Genomic DNA, 15739 nt, shown 5'->3' on the forward strand with positions numbered 1-15739 from the left:
TTGTCACTTCCTGGCTCCACTTGCACTGGCTGTATGAATCTTCTTGTAGACTTCCTCCACTGTTACACACACACAAACAACATATACATGTCAAGGACACACACACCTCACACACTATACATATATACTTCTCTTACACACACATACACCTCACACACGTACCTCATACCACACAGGAACACACACTCACTTATGCCTCATATACACACACCCCCAAGTATACCTCAGAGATACACACATACCTCACATACTACACAAATATACTTCTTTCACGTACACATACCCTTCCCACAGAAATACACCTCAAACACATGAACCTCATACTACACACAAACACACACTCATCTATACCTCATACACACATACTCCCACATGTATACCTCAGACACACACACATACCTCCCATATTACACAAATATACCCTCTTCACATACACATATCCCTCCCACACACACATACCTCAGACCACACACAAACACACACTCGTGTATATCTCATACATCCCCCCCACGTCTATACCTCAGAGACACACACATACCTCACATTCTACACATACATACCCACTCACATACATGCACCCTTCCCACATACAAACATACATCCACCTGTACCTCATCCACACCTGCACACCCCACATACGCACCTTGAAAAGACACAGGTAAACACACAAATATACCTCACATACTATACATACATACATACCCACCTCACATATACACATACCTCACAAACACCCCACATATATATAGGGTTGAAAAAATTTACTCTCTCAGTTTCAGCAGTTGAGATCTATGAATCAAGTGGATAAAAGACAAGGTAACAGGAGAAGTGGTTTATTATGTCCTCATACAGAAACCTTCATAGAAAAATGGTGAAGAGGGGATCCCTGGGTGGCTCAGCGGTTCAGCGCCTGCCTTCAGCCCAGGGTGTCATCCTGGAGTCCCGGGTTTGAGTCCCATGTTGGGCTCCCGGCATGAAGCCTGCTTCTCCCTCGGCCTGTGTCTCTGCCTCTCTCTCTCTCTATGTCTATCATGAATAAATTAAAAAAATCTTTAAAAAAGAAAAATGGTGAAGACCCAAAGAAGCAGTTAGACCCAAGAGTTTATATATCATCTTAACAAAGAGCAAAAAAATTGTGTAGGAGTGACAAGACAAAGGAAAAGGGGTTTAGGCTTTTAGGGGCAGTAAATTGAGGGAAGGTAAATAAATGGGGGGAAACTAATGGAAGATACGGGTTCTTTAGTAAGATTCTGTTTATGTGGACTCATCTCAGTGCTGTCTTCTGTGGTAAGATTTATTCTCCCCAATGGGGATGGAAGAGAGGACAGGAGATGCCTTAACAAAGAGAATTTTATGTTCTGTTTTCAGACAGAGAAGGATGGCAGAGAATTTTTCTTGTGGCTGCTTTTTCTCAAGTACCTTTAGCTCAAATTAATCCTTATGCCAAATTGACATATTACAGGTGATATATTCTGACGCCCCCTTTATATTCATCTCAGAGATGCCCACATAGACACACATATATGCCTCACGTACTATATACACATACTTACCCTCCTCACACACATTTCACACCACACTCACCTCCCTCCACACTCAAACACATACCCACTATACTTCACATGCCGTACAAACACACCCCACATACACATCTCAGAGACACGCACATAAAAACATATGCATACATTGCACATAGTAAACACATAACTGCTTCATGCACACATAGAGTCACACCCATGTACCTCACATCATACAAAAACACACCCACCTACACCTCCCAGGCTACACACACCACACGCATGTCACCCACCACATGCAGGCTTTCCTGCCCACTAGTTTCCCCCTCATCCTTTGAGATCCACCTCCTCCCAGGAGCCCTTCCTGATACCATAACTTCCAGGCTAAATCAGGAGGATCCCTAGGGATCCCATACAGCTCTCCCTGCCTTACCCAACATTTCTGAGTCTGGGTCTGTCTTCTCCCAGCAGAAGGTGGGCTTGCGGTGGCCCCAGCCTGTTCTCAGTCACATCTGCATCCCCCGCCTCCCTTTGTCACTACCCTGCACGGGGCTGAGCACTCAGCACTGAGTAGAATCTCAGCAACTGTTTCTGGAACAAAGGAGTGAGTTCTGCTATTTCTGTGATAAAGGGCCCACTGGATTAGTAAACCAGCATAGTCTACTGATTCCAGACTATCAGGGACCAAACACTAATCATTATAAGCTGATGCTTAACCTCGGAATGGTTTGCTAATCATGAATAAGATGTCAATAGTAACTAGCTCCCAGCAGGCTGAGAAGATTCAGTGGGGTTTTACACATGTGTAATACTATGCACATGAGTACTTAAGCAAATAACATTATCAATCATTACACCGGGGGCAGAAAGCCACGCAGTTGTTTGTTAGAAAAAGCTAACCCTGATATCTGGTCTAACCAGAGAAAACACTGGTTCTTCCACCTTCCTGGGCCTCTCTCTTATCTCAAGCAGACAGGTGTCCCAAGCACAATGGATTCCAGAACAGTGATGCTCAATCCAGCCTAACCAACCCTCATCTCTGCTCCCAGGTGGACAGAGCCCTCAACAAGCAGACTTACCTTCTGGCTCAGAGCCACACAAGTGTGTGCATTCCCATCCAGAACTGGAGTCTTTGTTCTGAACCCATACCAAAGCCCACTTCGCATTTCTGACAGATTGGTTGTCTCTATTAGGTGACTTTCTGAATAAATGGAAAACATTTCACCATAGCCTGCCTGTCGCACTCCCCCCCTACCCCCACTGTCCTCTAATTGGGGACACTTTCAAACCTCTCCAACTCCTGTTTGTTTCATAATGGAGTGAAAATTTGATTTCTCTCCTATTAAAACTTCCTTTTGAGGCAAAATGGGTATACTGGGTAAAAGATTATAGCCAAAGGAGAGGCTGAGAGCAGAAAAACATACAATTGCGTGAATGAAACTCAGGCTAGCAGTTCATGTCTGGTATGATGCCAGAGTGAGGGAGATCCGGGCAGAAGCCAGTCTGGGTCATGGACACTGGCAGCCCTCCTGATGGCTCTGTGCTGACCGCCTCATGCAACAGCTGCTTCCTCAGAGATTGGCATCCGAAATTGCTGCCTGGCCACTTTATCCATTGCAAATGGCACTCATTACAGCACGTGAGAGAGGCAGGGATGACGGGGCTGTCACACTTTTCTTGTTGAAACGCTAAGGGAATGAGAATGAAGAGGCCAACACAAGCACAATTCCACTTTAACTTGCTGGAAATACTTTTCATTCCTTCTTTCTGCTCTTGAATGTGCTGCCTTTGGCATTCCCAGCCACCACGGGCTCACTCCTTCCTAATTCAATTACACTGCTTGATATTTCATAGACTCAGAAGGACTGGCCTAAGAGGGATTAGGGGTGGGGAGGGATGGAATGCTTTCTGTATGCTGCCATTCCCTGCAAGCTCACATTCCCTCTGAGGTTGTGAAGCCACCTGGAGGGAAGCTGCTTGGAGCTCAGTCCCACTGAGTAAACGGGGAGAAGCCTGCACACAGTAGGAATCGGGGTCGGGCTCCAGCTCTCCGCTCCAGTGCATTTCAGCTGAGCACCCCTGAGCACTCAGCATCACTTCACCACATGAGCTATTTGATGAACGGAGGTTCTAACCCTATGGAACATGGATACATTGGCTTTGCTTCACACACAAAATGAGATACCAGCAAAAAATGGCACCTAAGCAAGGAATAAGGATCAGGAGGGCATGGCTAAGTGTGAGAGATACGTACTGAACACTTGATGTGAAACGATCTCCTTGTCCTGAGGCATCCAGCTCACTGTGCCGCTGTGGTGTCCTCTGCGCTCTGCTTCACCAAGGGCTGTAGCTAGCAAGAGAACTAGAAGGAGGAAGAAGGGGAAAGTGAGTCATGAATAATAGCTATTGCACAGCTCTTTATGATTTACAAATGTTACTTTAAAAACTAGGTATCGCATGCCTAAGTTACCCCCACAATTCAACAGTATGAAAAATACACAAGTGAAGGGAAAGTCCTGCCCACCCCCATCCCCAGCTCCAGAGACAGTCTCAATTATCAGTTCCTTGTCAATGCCTCCAGAAGTGTCTGTGCATACAAAACACTTGCATCTCTATACTTCATGAAGTGCTTTAACACAAACAACAAAGCATGCAGACTGCCAAGGATTATGTTGTGGGAGAAGTGTTCCTGGATTCTCATGACAATCAACACCATGCAGCTCCCTCAGTTGAGGGAGTTGGGTTATAGGCTGGTTTAGGTTCACTGCCCAAGTCAGCAGTCAAGTATTTCTTGGACACCTATATGACTGGATTCATTTGCAAGGATTGCCATAATAAATTGCCACAAGCAAAGTGCTTTAAGAAACAGAAATTTATTTCTTCAGAGTTCTGGAGCCCAGAGATTTGAAATCAAGGTAACAACAGGGTCAGTACCTTTGGGAGCTCTGAGGAAGAATCCATCCCAGGCTCTCTCTTGGCCTTCCTTGGTTGTGATAGCATAACACCAATTTGTTTCTCTCTTCACATGGCCTTCTTCCCTCTGTGTCTCCTCCTGGGCCTATGTCCAAAGTTCCTTCCTTTTATAAGGACACCAACTGTTGGATTTAGAGTCCACCCTAAAGCTTTTCCTGGTCACCTCCTCATAACCAGCCTTCTCTATACCCTTCTGTCTTTTGTTTTAGTGGCAGGCCAATAAGCTTAAGTTCTAAGCCACCTCTGAGAGTTCCTTATTTTTTTTTTAAAGATTTTATTTATTTATTCATGAGAGACAGAGAGAGAGAGAGAGGCAGAGGGAGAAGCAGGCTCCATACAAGGAGCCTGATGTGGGACTTGATCCCAGGACTCCAGGATCATGCCCTGGGCTCAAGGCAGGTGCTAAACTGCTGAGCCACCCGGGAATCTCCATGAGTTCCTTATTTTTCCCTGGGTATCTCCTATGTATACATGATGTATATGTGTTAATAAACTTCTGTTTGTCTTTCTCTTTTTTTAAAAAAAATATTTTATTTATTTACTTAGAGAGAGCATGAGCAGGAGGAGGGGCAGAGGGAGAGAGATAAGCAGGCTCCCCATTGAGCAGGGAGCCTGATGTGGGGCTTGATCCCAGGACCTTGGGATCAGAACCCAAGCTGAAGGCAGACTTAACCAATTAAGCCATCCAGGCACCCCTGTTTATTTTTCCCTTGTTAATCTGTCTTTTGTCACAGGGACCCCAGCTGAAAACTTAGCAGGGTAGAGGAAAATCCATTTTTCCTCCCTTACAACCTCATCTCCACTGAATTAATCAAGTCTGCTAAGCCCTTACTTACAAATAAGGTCACACTCACAGGTTCCAAGTGGACATGAACTTTGGAGGACCATATGCAACCTTGTACAGTGACCTTAGCAAGTGATGTAATTCCTTCCAGCTTCAGTGTCTTCATCTGTACCTCAAAGGGGTTGTGTGGGGATGAAGTGAGAAGACCCACTATATGGGCTCAGTGTTTGCTTTGGAGGTCAATGAATGTTAGTCATTGCTGTTGCTGCCAGGCCTTCATGGACATCATCTTCATCTTCATCATGCACTGGAGTGACACAATTTTCTAGAGACACAAAGAAGGACAGCACATAGTCTCTGCTCCCAAGGAGTCTGCGGTTTAGCTGTGGATGCTACATAACATATCTTAAGTACAAAATGTGAAGCTCTAGGCATGAGTTGGAGCTGCAAAGAGAAGACAGTGTGGAAGTGGCCTGAATAGATAACATAGAGGGCACCACACACCAGTGAGCTTTTGAAGGATTCCCAGGAACAACATGGGCCCCTACAGAGCTGCTCCCTATGCCTCAAAGAGAGCACCTCTTCATTTACAAACCATGGAACCTGGCCAAGGACACACACTCCCTGCCATTGGTGACACCCACATGGCTTATTACTGACAAAGTCTGAGCTCCTGATTCTGAGGGATTTTTACCTCTGCCTTGGAACAGCACACATCTTACTAAAATAACATGGTGTGTCATTTTGGTGAAAAGTCTTTGAGATTTGGGGTTTATGGGAGGTAGAATCACCTGATCTGCTTTACCTCAAGACTCAGTCAAAGAACCTCTGTCATGCAATGGGTGGGGCTCATCCCTTCTCAATGTGCACCACCCATGCAATGTGATATGAAATCTGCAGAGCATGTTATTTGAATGCTACAACCGCTACTGGAAAGCTGGAGGCATTGGTGAGGATCTGAGCAATGGAAAAGACCGGAAGTCAAGAGGGTATGTTGCTTAACATCACACTTGGGAGTACTCAGCAGTTCTTGAAATGACAGTGCAAGTGGCACTTGTAGCCCTCACATCTGGACAGAACTTGGCAAACCAGCCACACTGTCAGCCATGGCTGCGCACTTCTGAAGTGTTCTGCTGAGGCAATTGTCTTTCTTTTCATCTGTAGAAGGCCTTGCTCTTCATGGTACTGTTATAAATAAAATGAATCCTATTCATCATTGAGTAGGGGCTAAAGGGTAAGATTGTTTCTCTAATAATAGATTTCCCTGGGAAAAATAATCTGGTTTTCTTTGATATGAAATGAAAGATAAATTGACTCAAGTAAATGTGTTTCGCTTTGAAGAATACTCCAATACACTGAGTTAGGCCAAAACACGATACAGTCAGTGGTTGTCTAGCAATGGGTTATATTCTCAAAGTTCAGGTGTGAGTGGCTGTTGGGATTTCAGAAAGGGGCCGGCTTTGTAGACCAGTCCACCAAAGCTTCCATACACCTAGTACATCTTTAGTTACCTAATATTCTTAACCCAAATTCTTGGTCCTCCATAAAGAGGTCAGGCATACAATGAAAATACAGCCAGAATTTCCTGGAAGGGTTTGGATATTAACTCCTTGTCACAGAATGGCCAGTCTGTAGACCCTGGTGTTCAGTTTGAAAATATGCTTGCTATAATCTTTGAGATTACAGAAAGGCAAAGAGATTAAGTTTCTTTGGACTTCCAAGGTGTAGAGAAAGCCCTTGACAATCCTTTACAAAGGTAAAGAACCACCTCCTATCTGATCTCTGTACCTTTCTCCTGCTTCCTAGCAAAAATTGCAATGACAACAATGATGGTAAGAGCACAAGCAATAATAATACAATGAGGATGATAACTAATGTATCTAGAGAGTTGAATATGTTAGGCGCTTGCTAAATGCTTTACAGATGTCTTCTCATTTAACCCTGCCAACAGTGTGATCAAATTAGTACTACTATTATCCCCACTTTACAAGTTAGTGATAGAGACCGAAGGTCACATGGCTGGAATTCAGCCTTGGCAATCAGCTCAAGCCTCACACCCTTTGATAATACCCCATGCCCTCTGCATCCTTCTCATGGTGTGGAATCCCTTGAAACATGTGCATGTGGACAGAAAAAGTTTAAGCATAGACTATGGGAAAAGCTGGAAGAGGCCTGGACCTGTGGAGACTCCTAGAGAAGGGACAGCACCAGCGGGTGGAGGTGAGATGCTGTCCCATCGACAGTTATGCTCAGAGGAAGATGGAAGCTGGGTGATGTTAGAATACAGGGAAAGAACACAGCAACCCCCAGGATGAGGTACCTCAGATATTCATAAAGGCAGGGGGCAACGGAGACCTCTGTCAGCGGGCAGGAAGGGTCAGCCTCTAGACTAAGATTCTGAGACAGACCCTGATATTTGTGAATGCGGAGCCATCTAGAAACCTGATTGTGAGCAAGGTCCAAGTCAGACCACAGTACACAGGGATCGCTGCCCAGCCTCGTGATTACTGGAGGGACTTTGTGAATATGGACTAACCAGTGCTGCCCAGACTTCTCCCCCATGTCCTTGCTGGATTTACGGATCCCCAGCACCTTTCCCAAACTTCTGAATGGGAACTTATGTTTTTGCAGGCACCCGAGTGATTCTTGTGATCAAGGAAGTTTGAAAAACACTGAAGGTGATTACTCAGAGCCTGGGGCCACACCACAAGTAGACATTAAGTACAGGGAATCAGGAATATTGTCCAAAGATCTTAGGGTCACCAAGTGTTCCCGTTTGCCTGGGACTGAGAAGATTCCTGGGACATGGAACTTTCAGTTTTAAAGAAGGGACAGTTTCAGGAAAACCCTGTTTCTGATAAAACCACATCCATTCTTGCCATAAACCTCACATGACCTCAGAATACCAAACCTATTTTCCTTTCCCAATAGAATCCATTTTCCTTGGACTCTAAGGAAAGCCTCTGAATACAGTATTGCATCTTGAATTGTGTGTTACTGAAAGCTCCATTGGCCTCCCAGAGGTATCTGCATTTTTTAAGAAGAGGGACTATAATTTGTTTTGCCTCCTTCCTTTGCAGCTGAAATTAGAGTATCTTCAAAATTCAATAGTAAAACTTATAGCTTCATTTCAGAAAAGTGATACAAATACCTAATTTGCAATTTCTTTTAAGTTTGCTGGAGAAAATTAAAATTTACACTTTTCTTTCAAAACTGTACATTCCACTAGTCAAACTCAGATGCGAATTCTTGTCCTTTTAAAGTAATTTTCATTTGGGGGCACCTGGGTGGTTCAGTAGGTTAAGCATCCCACTCGAGTCAGATCATGAGATCAGGGTCATAGATTAAGCCTCATGCTGGGCTCGGTGTTCAGCAAGCAGTCTGCTTGAGGTTCTCTCTCTGTCTGTCTGCTTCTCCCCCTCCATGTGTGCACACACACTCTCTCTCTCTCAAGTAAATAAATAAATCTTCTTAAAAATAAAATAAAACCATTTCATTTGTTTTTAACTTTCTTTTCCTAAATTTGGCACTATGATATTACAAAAAAATCTTTCCACACAAATCTAAAGTCATTTGCTTGAGGTATGGAAGTCCAAATTAAAAAGAAAAGATGGGGGATCCCTGGGTGGCGCAGCGGTTTGGCGCCTGCCTTCGCCCCAGGGCGCGATCCTGGAGACCCGGGATCGAGTCCCACGTCGGGCTCCCGGTGCATGGAGCCTGCTTCTCCCTCTGCCTGTGTCTCTGCCTCTCTCTCTGTCTCTGTGACTATCATAAATAAATAAATTTTAAAAAAATAAAATAAAAAATAAAAAGAAAAGATGGATAAATAATTAAACTAAATATGTAGAGTTAATGTATGTAGAGTTAATCCAAATTCCAAAGCAGGGGATGGGGGGCTTTACAAAAAAATAATTATAATTAAATATAAACAGAAGTAATGGAACGACTCAAGCCTGTGAAGTGACATTTGCTAAGGAATTTGCTTAGGAATTTGCTTCAAGACATCTCAGACATGACTTTTCCCCAAAACCACTAAGTCCACAGGTGCAATGAAAAGGTAAGATATCTGCTAAGGGATCTTGACTCTGGAGGCCTGAGTTCAGTTAGAAGAGAAACAGAGTTTTCTGCCTCTTTATATTGCTGTTGCTGAAGCTTAGTGTCGGGTGGAATGAGAACAGGAGCCCCAGAAGGGAGGTAGTTCCAGCAGAGTGGTTTCCATGCACAGAGGCTACCTTCATGTGGCCTAGGTTCAAATCCTAGCTCTGCAGCATGTTTGCTGTATGACCTTAGGTAAGTTACTCAACTTCTCTTTGCCAGAGGTAAAACAGTAATAATATCTACCTTACAAGCTTGTTGTAAGGAGAATTTGTAAGCTAATATGTATAAAGCACTTATAACAGGGCCTGCCACTTAATCAGCACAGGATAATAAGTATCTGCATATATTTAGAAGGATGGTGGTAATGAGTAGTAAATAAGCCAGAGATCTGATGCAGAACATAATGAATATAGGCAATAATATTGTACTATAATTATGTAATATGATAAATATCACTACACGGGCAATTGTATTATAATATGAAAATGCAGTAAAGTAACACCCTGTATAGCTTAAATATACACAATGTTACATATCAAGTTTATTTAATTTAACAGAATGGTAGAAGTTTCTACCTCTGTATCTTGAGTGTATTGTTTAATTTAAAAAATTGCTCTGCAGCAGAAGCTGCACGATGGGGCCCAATGCAGTCTGCCAAACTGTCCTGCTGGGTACCCAAGGTGGTGCTTGTCTGAATTAATTGACAAATTTTAAAAACTGGACACGTGGGGGGCTCAGTTGGTTAAGCATCCAACTCTTGATTTCAGCTCAGGTCATGATCTCAAGGTTGTGAAATCAAAGCCCATGTTGCGCTCCCCACTCGGTTGGGAGTCCATTTGAGATTCTCTCTCTCCCTCTGCCCCTCCCTCCCTCGTGCACACTCACACTCTCAAATAAGTAAATAAATATTTAAAAAATAAATAAATAAAAATAAAAATTGGACACTATCATATAAAGATCCAGATGTCCAGCTGTTTTTGACAAATAAAGATTTGGTCTCACCAGACTCACATTCTGCATGGCCACTACCAGCTGGAACTAAGAGGGCTCAGCTCTGAAATGGAATGCGTGTGCCCTGATTTATCACAGACCCCACCCAGCCTGCTTCACTAGAGGCAATTGAATTGGCAATACTTATTTTAAAGTAAGGATCAGCAAACCATGGTCCATGGGCCAAATTCAGCCCACTGTCTGCTTTTGTAAATAAAGTGTTATTGGAATATGGCCACATTCATTCATTTACACATTGCTCGTGGCTACTCTTCACATTTTAACAGCAGAGCTGAACAATTGCAACAGAGACCACATGGCTCACTAGCTTAAAATATTGATTCTCTGGCCCTCCATGGAAAAAAATTTGCCAAATCCTGCTTTCAGGTGGCATCTTCACTAGTGCATATGCTTTAAAATAGCTTATTTTTTTATTTTTGGACAATATATGGTTTATTTAAAATTTGAAATTATATTATTATTGTTTAGAGGGAAAGTGAACTAATCAGAGACCCACTATCTTGGATCACAGAAAAACTGAAACATTTGGGGGCTTGATCCAAGTGACCCACCCATCTCTCCTGGTGGCAATGTGTCCAAATTGCGGGGACAATTCTTAAATCACAAGACAAACATTATGGCAGTGTCGTCTTCACCATCTCTAAGAAAAGACACTATTATATTTTGTTATTGATTATAGAAATCTTTCCTAGAGTGTCAAACTCAGTGGCCATTTCCTGTTTTTGCACTTGAATAAATTCAATCTTCTTTTTTTTTTTTTTAAGATTTTATTTATTTGTGAGAAATACTGAGAGAGGCAGAGACGTAGGCAGAGGGAGAGGCAGACTCTTTGCAGGGAGCCTGATGTAGGACTTAATCTCAGGACCACAGGATCATGACCTGAGCCAAAGGCAGACGCTCAACCACTGAGCCACCCAGGTGCTCCTAAATTGAATCTTCTTGCTTCTTTACTATGAAAATAAAACTGAGCAAAAGCATAAAAATCAGTTCATCTATGTATAGTAATCATTAGGAAAAATATATAAAAATTATAATAGTAATGGATCAACATTTCTGTTCTTATAAAGCTTTTTTTTAAATCATAGAATAATATTATTTTACTAGAAAACTCTGACATATACATAACACATTTTATATGTTCTTTATATAGAGACTTGTGTTATTTTTAGTTCTGCCATAAATTTCTATGGAACACAATGTGCATAGCACTCAGCTGACCTTCCCTTTGAACTTGGAATACCCATGTTACTCTTTCTTGTAGGGTAAGTCGACAGGGCTTATCCCACACAGATAGACTTCAAGTGTTACCTGGGACCTCTACCAAACTAAACCATTGGGTTCCAGTGATGTTATCTATTGGCAATGCCTTTTTCATTTGGCTCTGGGGGAATTAATGCATTTAATATGATGTGGATCAGTTCCTGTTATTTGCCTCCTTCAAATGATGATTAAATGGAGTCTCTACATTTTTTTCTCAGCAGGGATTGAAGAAGGCAAAGAATTTATTTTAATATTCTGCTAGATTCTTTTCAGCCCCAGAGACATCTTCTGCATCATGAAAATGGTATAGAGTCCATTCTGGAATATGTTTCCTATATACTCCGGCTTGCAGATTCTGGCACATAAAAAGTGCTCAATAAAGATTTGTTGAGCTAATAAATTAATGTGCTGAGAACTGGGATGGGGAGTGGTTGAAAGCAAAGGCCAACCTTGCTTCAATTCAGTCGTTGGATGAGGGCAGTCCTAGGAGGGATTAGTAATGTTGCCTAGGGGCAAGGTGGTTCTCTTTATTCAAGGCATTCTTCAAAGGGGTGGACAGTTGAAACCTGCCCACCAATGGCACTCCCAGCAGCAGGGGAGCCTTGATTCAGCACAAGGAGTCTGGGAGGTCCAATACAGCCTCTACCACATGTGATTGCTCAATAAATATTAGCCCTGCCCTATAAATAGCCCTCCCCCCCCCCCCCCCCCCGTGAATGAATAAACAAAGAACTCCTATTCCAGTTGATACACCTGTTTATGCTTAGTCATTCTAAATTGTTCTTCTTGGCCCTGTGGACATATGGGGAAGAGGAGAACGTTCCTTCCCTATCTTCCACATTCATCGGCGCCTCCATTCTGAGGTGACACCAAGCAGGTAGTCAGGGTGGTGCTGCTTTATGGCCAGAGCTTCAAGGACTTGTGGAAACTCTATTTGTGGAATTCCAGCCATAAGGGGCAAAGAGTGGTGTTATCTTCAGAGCAAGTCTTTGGTCAATGAGATTTCCCCAGCACCCTTAACACTGCATCACAGCCAAATACCAGGCAGACCCCAAACACTGAATTCCTTGATTGTTACAGTTTTATTTCATTTGCTCATTTTCTTTTTAGGAAATAAAATGATGAGTCTCATGAATCCTCTTTCAATCCCAACATTCCACGAGGAATTTGTGATATGTCAGTTATCGCTAGTGGGTATTTGTCATGCGCCAGGCACTTTGCATGCATTAGATCATTTGGTTTCCTCATCAGGAATATGAGGATAATAATAGTACTTCCCTTGAAAGGGGGGATGAAATGAAATAATAGAACACTTAGAATATAGCCTGGCATGTAGGAAGTGTTATTTTTACCTCTCTGTATTCCTGGCTGTTCAGAACTCACTGCATGATCGTCCTGGGGCCTACCCTTCCTTGGGAATTCTAAGCTCCATAGATTTCCTGACCCTATCCCATTTTAAGTGTCTCCCCTTTCCTCATGGCTCTCTTGGGCAATCAAAACAACCTGAGTCTTAGCTCTCACTCACTATCTGTATGTACCCACAATTTGTATACATAGACAAGTAGTATTTCAAGGCTGATATTTCCTATAGAGTGTTCAGCACTCTGAAGTGAGGAGTTGGTTCGTAAGCCAATTGTGTTATGTATCCCCCCAAACCCATTTAACATGCCAACTCTTCCTGTGCCTCTCATTATAACCTGTCTCTGTCCTTCTTGAACTAAATTACCACATTATGTAATCATCAAAACTTCACATCTGCCTTCTGCGATATCCATAAGCCAAACTTATGTGTGTATAATTAAACCAATCACAGGCATATTAGAAACACATGTTTACCAATTAGACTTGTAAAACAATAAGCCAAGTCTCTAGCATCTGCATTACTCTTGACAGGAGAGGAGATATTTGATAAACTCATGAACAATTTCTAAGTGGCCCAAGTAAGACCTCAGAACTGTTCTCAGTCTGATATATACTTTTTGCTTCAGGATAATTGTTTATACCCTAGGTTATTAAATTTGGCTGCACACTGAAACCATCTGGAGAACTTTTTTTTTTTTAAGATTGCATTCATTCATTCATGAGAGACAGAGAGAGAGAGGCTAGACATAGGCAGAGGGAGAAGCAGGCTTCCCATGGGGAGCCCAATGTGGGACTAGATCCCAGGACCCCAGCATCACAGGCTGAGCCAAAGGCAGATGCCCAACAAGTGAGCTACCCAGGTGCCCCTGGAGAAATACTAACACCCGGGCCATATCCACAGTTTCTAATTTAACAGGTCTGGATGCATCACAACTCTTCCATCACAACTGGAAATTTAAGAACCACTGATCTATACCACTGTCAAATGAATAAGGTTGTTTAATTGATCACAGTTTCATTCTTTTATACATATAGTGCACCTTGACGCTTAAAGACAAAATACATCAAAATTTTCAACAACTGTAGGCTGTACTGTATACCAAGTGATGTACAAGGAACTATGCATTTCCAGAATATTCTGTGCTCTGGCATATTTTGGAATGTTCCATAATTATACAATTTCGTAATGGGTAAAGAAATGTTCCACTAGACATTAATAGGGGTTATAGGAAAGAAGAAGGTTCAGAACTACAGAAATAAATAAAATTAAATAGTTATTTACTGGGGATTTCTCAGAAACTTTAATACACACTAATGTGCATATCAATCTTCAAGAGCATTTCCCAAGCTCATTTGATGCAGAATCTTCCCAACACTCCCTCCACCATCCCAGCGCTTCATAATGTCTTCCAGAATATTCTGCTGAATACTTTGAGAAACACTGATTCAAAGGGTTTGTGTAAAAGGATGGGAGTGCTGAAGGAAACACAGGACACAGAGATGGTGCCCATAGGATCTGACCCTGCTTTGGGAACAAGGGCTCTAACTTCTTAAAGAAGCCAGCTAGAGAAATTGGTGAGTCCTTTTTTACTGTTACCCTATTGCTACTGGCAGCAAGGTGCTTGGGTTGCACAGCTCCACCTACAACTGGATGAGTAAGGTCTTTGTTTCCCAACCTGTGCCCTGGGGGTCATAAAGAGGTTCCCACATGTGGGAACATGGGACATTTAGTATTGCCATGAAGAGAGGGTGAGGATCAGTACCAGGGTTTGGTGCTCTTCCTTGGCCAGGGCAGATGGGAAAGCAGAAGGAGATAGAAGATATGGTACCATATGGAACCAGCAATACTGCTCTTTTAACCTCTACCAAATTCTGGCAGCATGACCTGGGTCAACATTCTCGTCCATTAAATGGGGATATAAAATACCCAAATGTCCTCATGGAGATTAAACATGATCACATAAGTGAAGGGCTGTATGGTCATTATGAAATGTTGGCAATTATTTTTATTATCGTGTTTATTACTATCCATAGAATTCTTTCACTGATTCTAACTGAATAATAACTCAGGGGGAAACTTTATTTGAGAATCCATAATCATGCAAAACATTTCCGCTAATTTTTGTCTGTGTTATAAATGTTGCAAAGGCAGTGAGGGAGGGAGAAAGAGAAGGAGAGAGAGGGTGGGAGGAAAGGAGAGAGAGAAAGAAATTTTAAAAATGTGGGGTTCCAAGAGTCTGCAAAAGTATTCTGTTTCACTTGTTCTCCTCTGAGACCTTGAAAGTGAGCTGAAAGTTCACATCACCCCGCCGTTTACTAGTCTATTGTCTCCTACCATCATCTCAAATGAATCTTATTGACAGATGGTTCCTTTGGGAGAGCACCTTACTGATTGAGTAGAAAACACCACTCGTCTTTCTACAGGTCGGCACTTGTTTAGCAAGGCTAAATTGAAGCAATGCACAGGAGTTAACAGAATAAAAGCAGGAGCTTGTTTCCCTTCAGATTTTCCTCCTTGTCCTGATTCTATTTTTGCAGACATGCTGTGAACAAGGCTGGGAGGTGGTTTTGCACCCACCTTCACCAGAGCTCTGGAGTCCTGTGGCTAGAGTCTGAAGTCAGTGTTCTCTAGCTTCTAGCTTCAGTCTTCATTTTAAGTCACGGTTCTTTTCATGAATAATCCTGCTTAATTGACTATTTCTCATCCCATTCCTTTTGTCAGTTTGCCAGTATA

Source organism: Vulpes vulpes, chromosome 12 (genome assembly GCF_048418805.1).
Source record: "Vulpes vulpes isolate BD-2025 chromosome 12, VulVul3, whole genome shotgun sequence".
In the NCBI taxonomy this organism is placed as follows: domain Eukaryota; kingdom Metazoa; phylum Chordata; class Mammalia; order Carnivora; family Canidae; genus Vulpes; species Vulpes vulpes.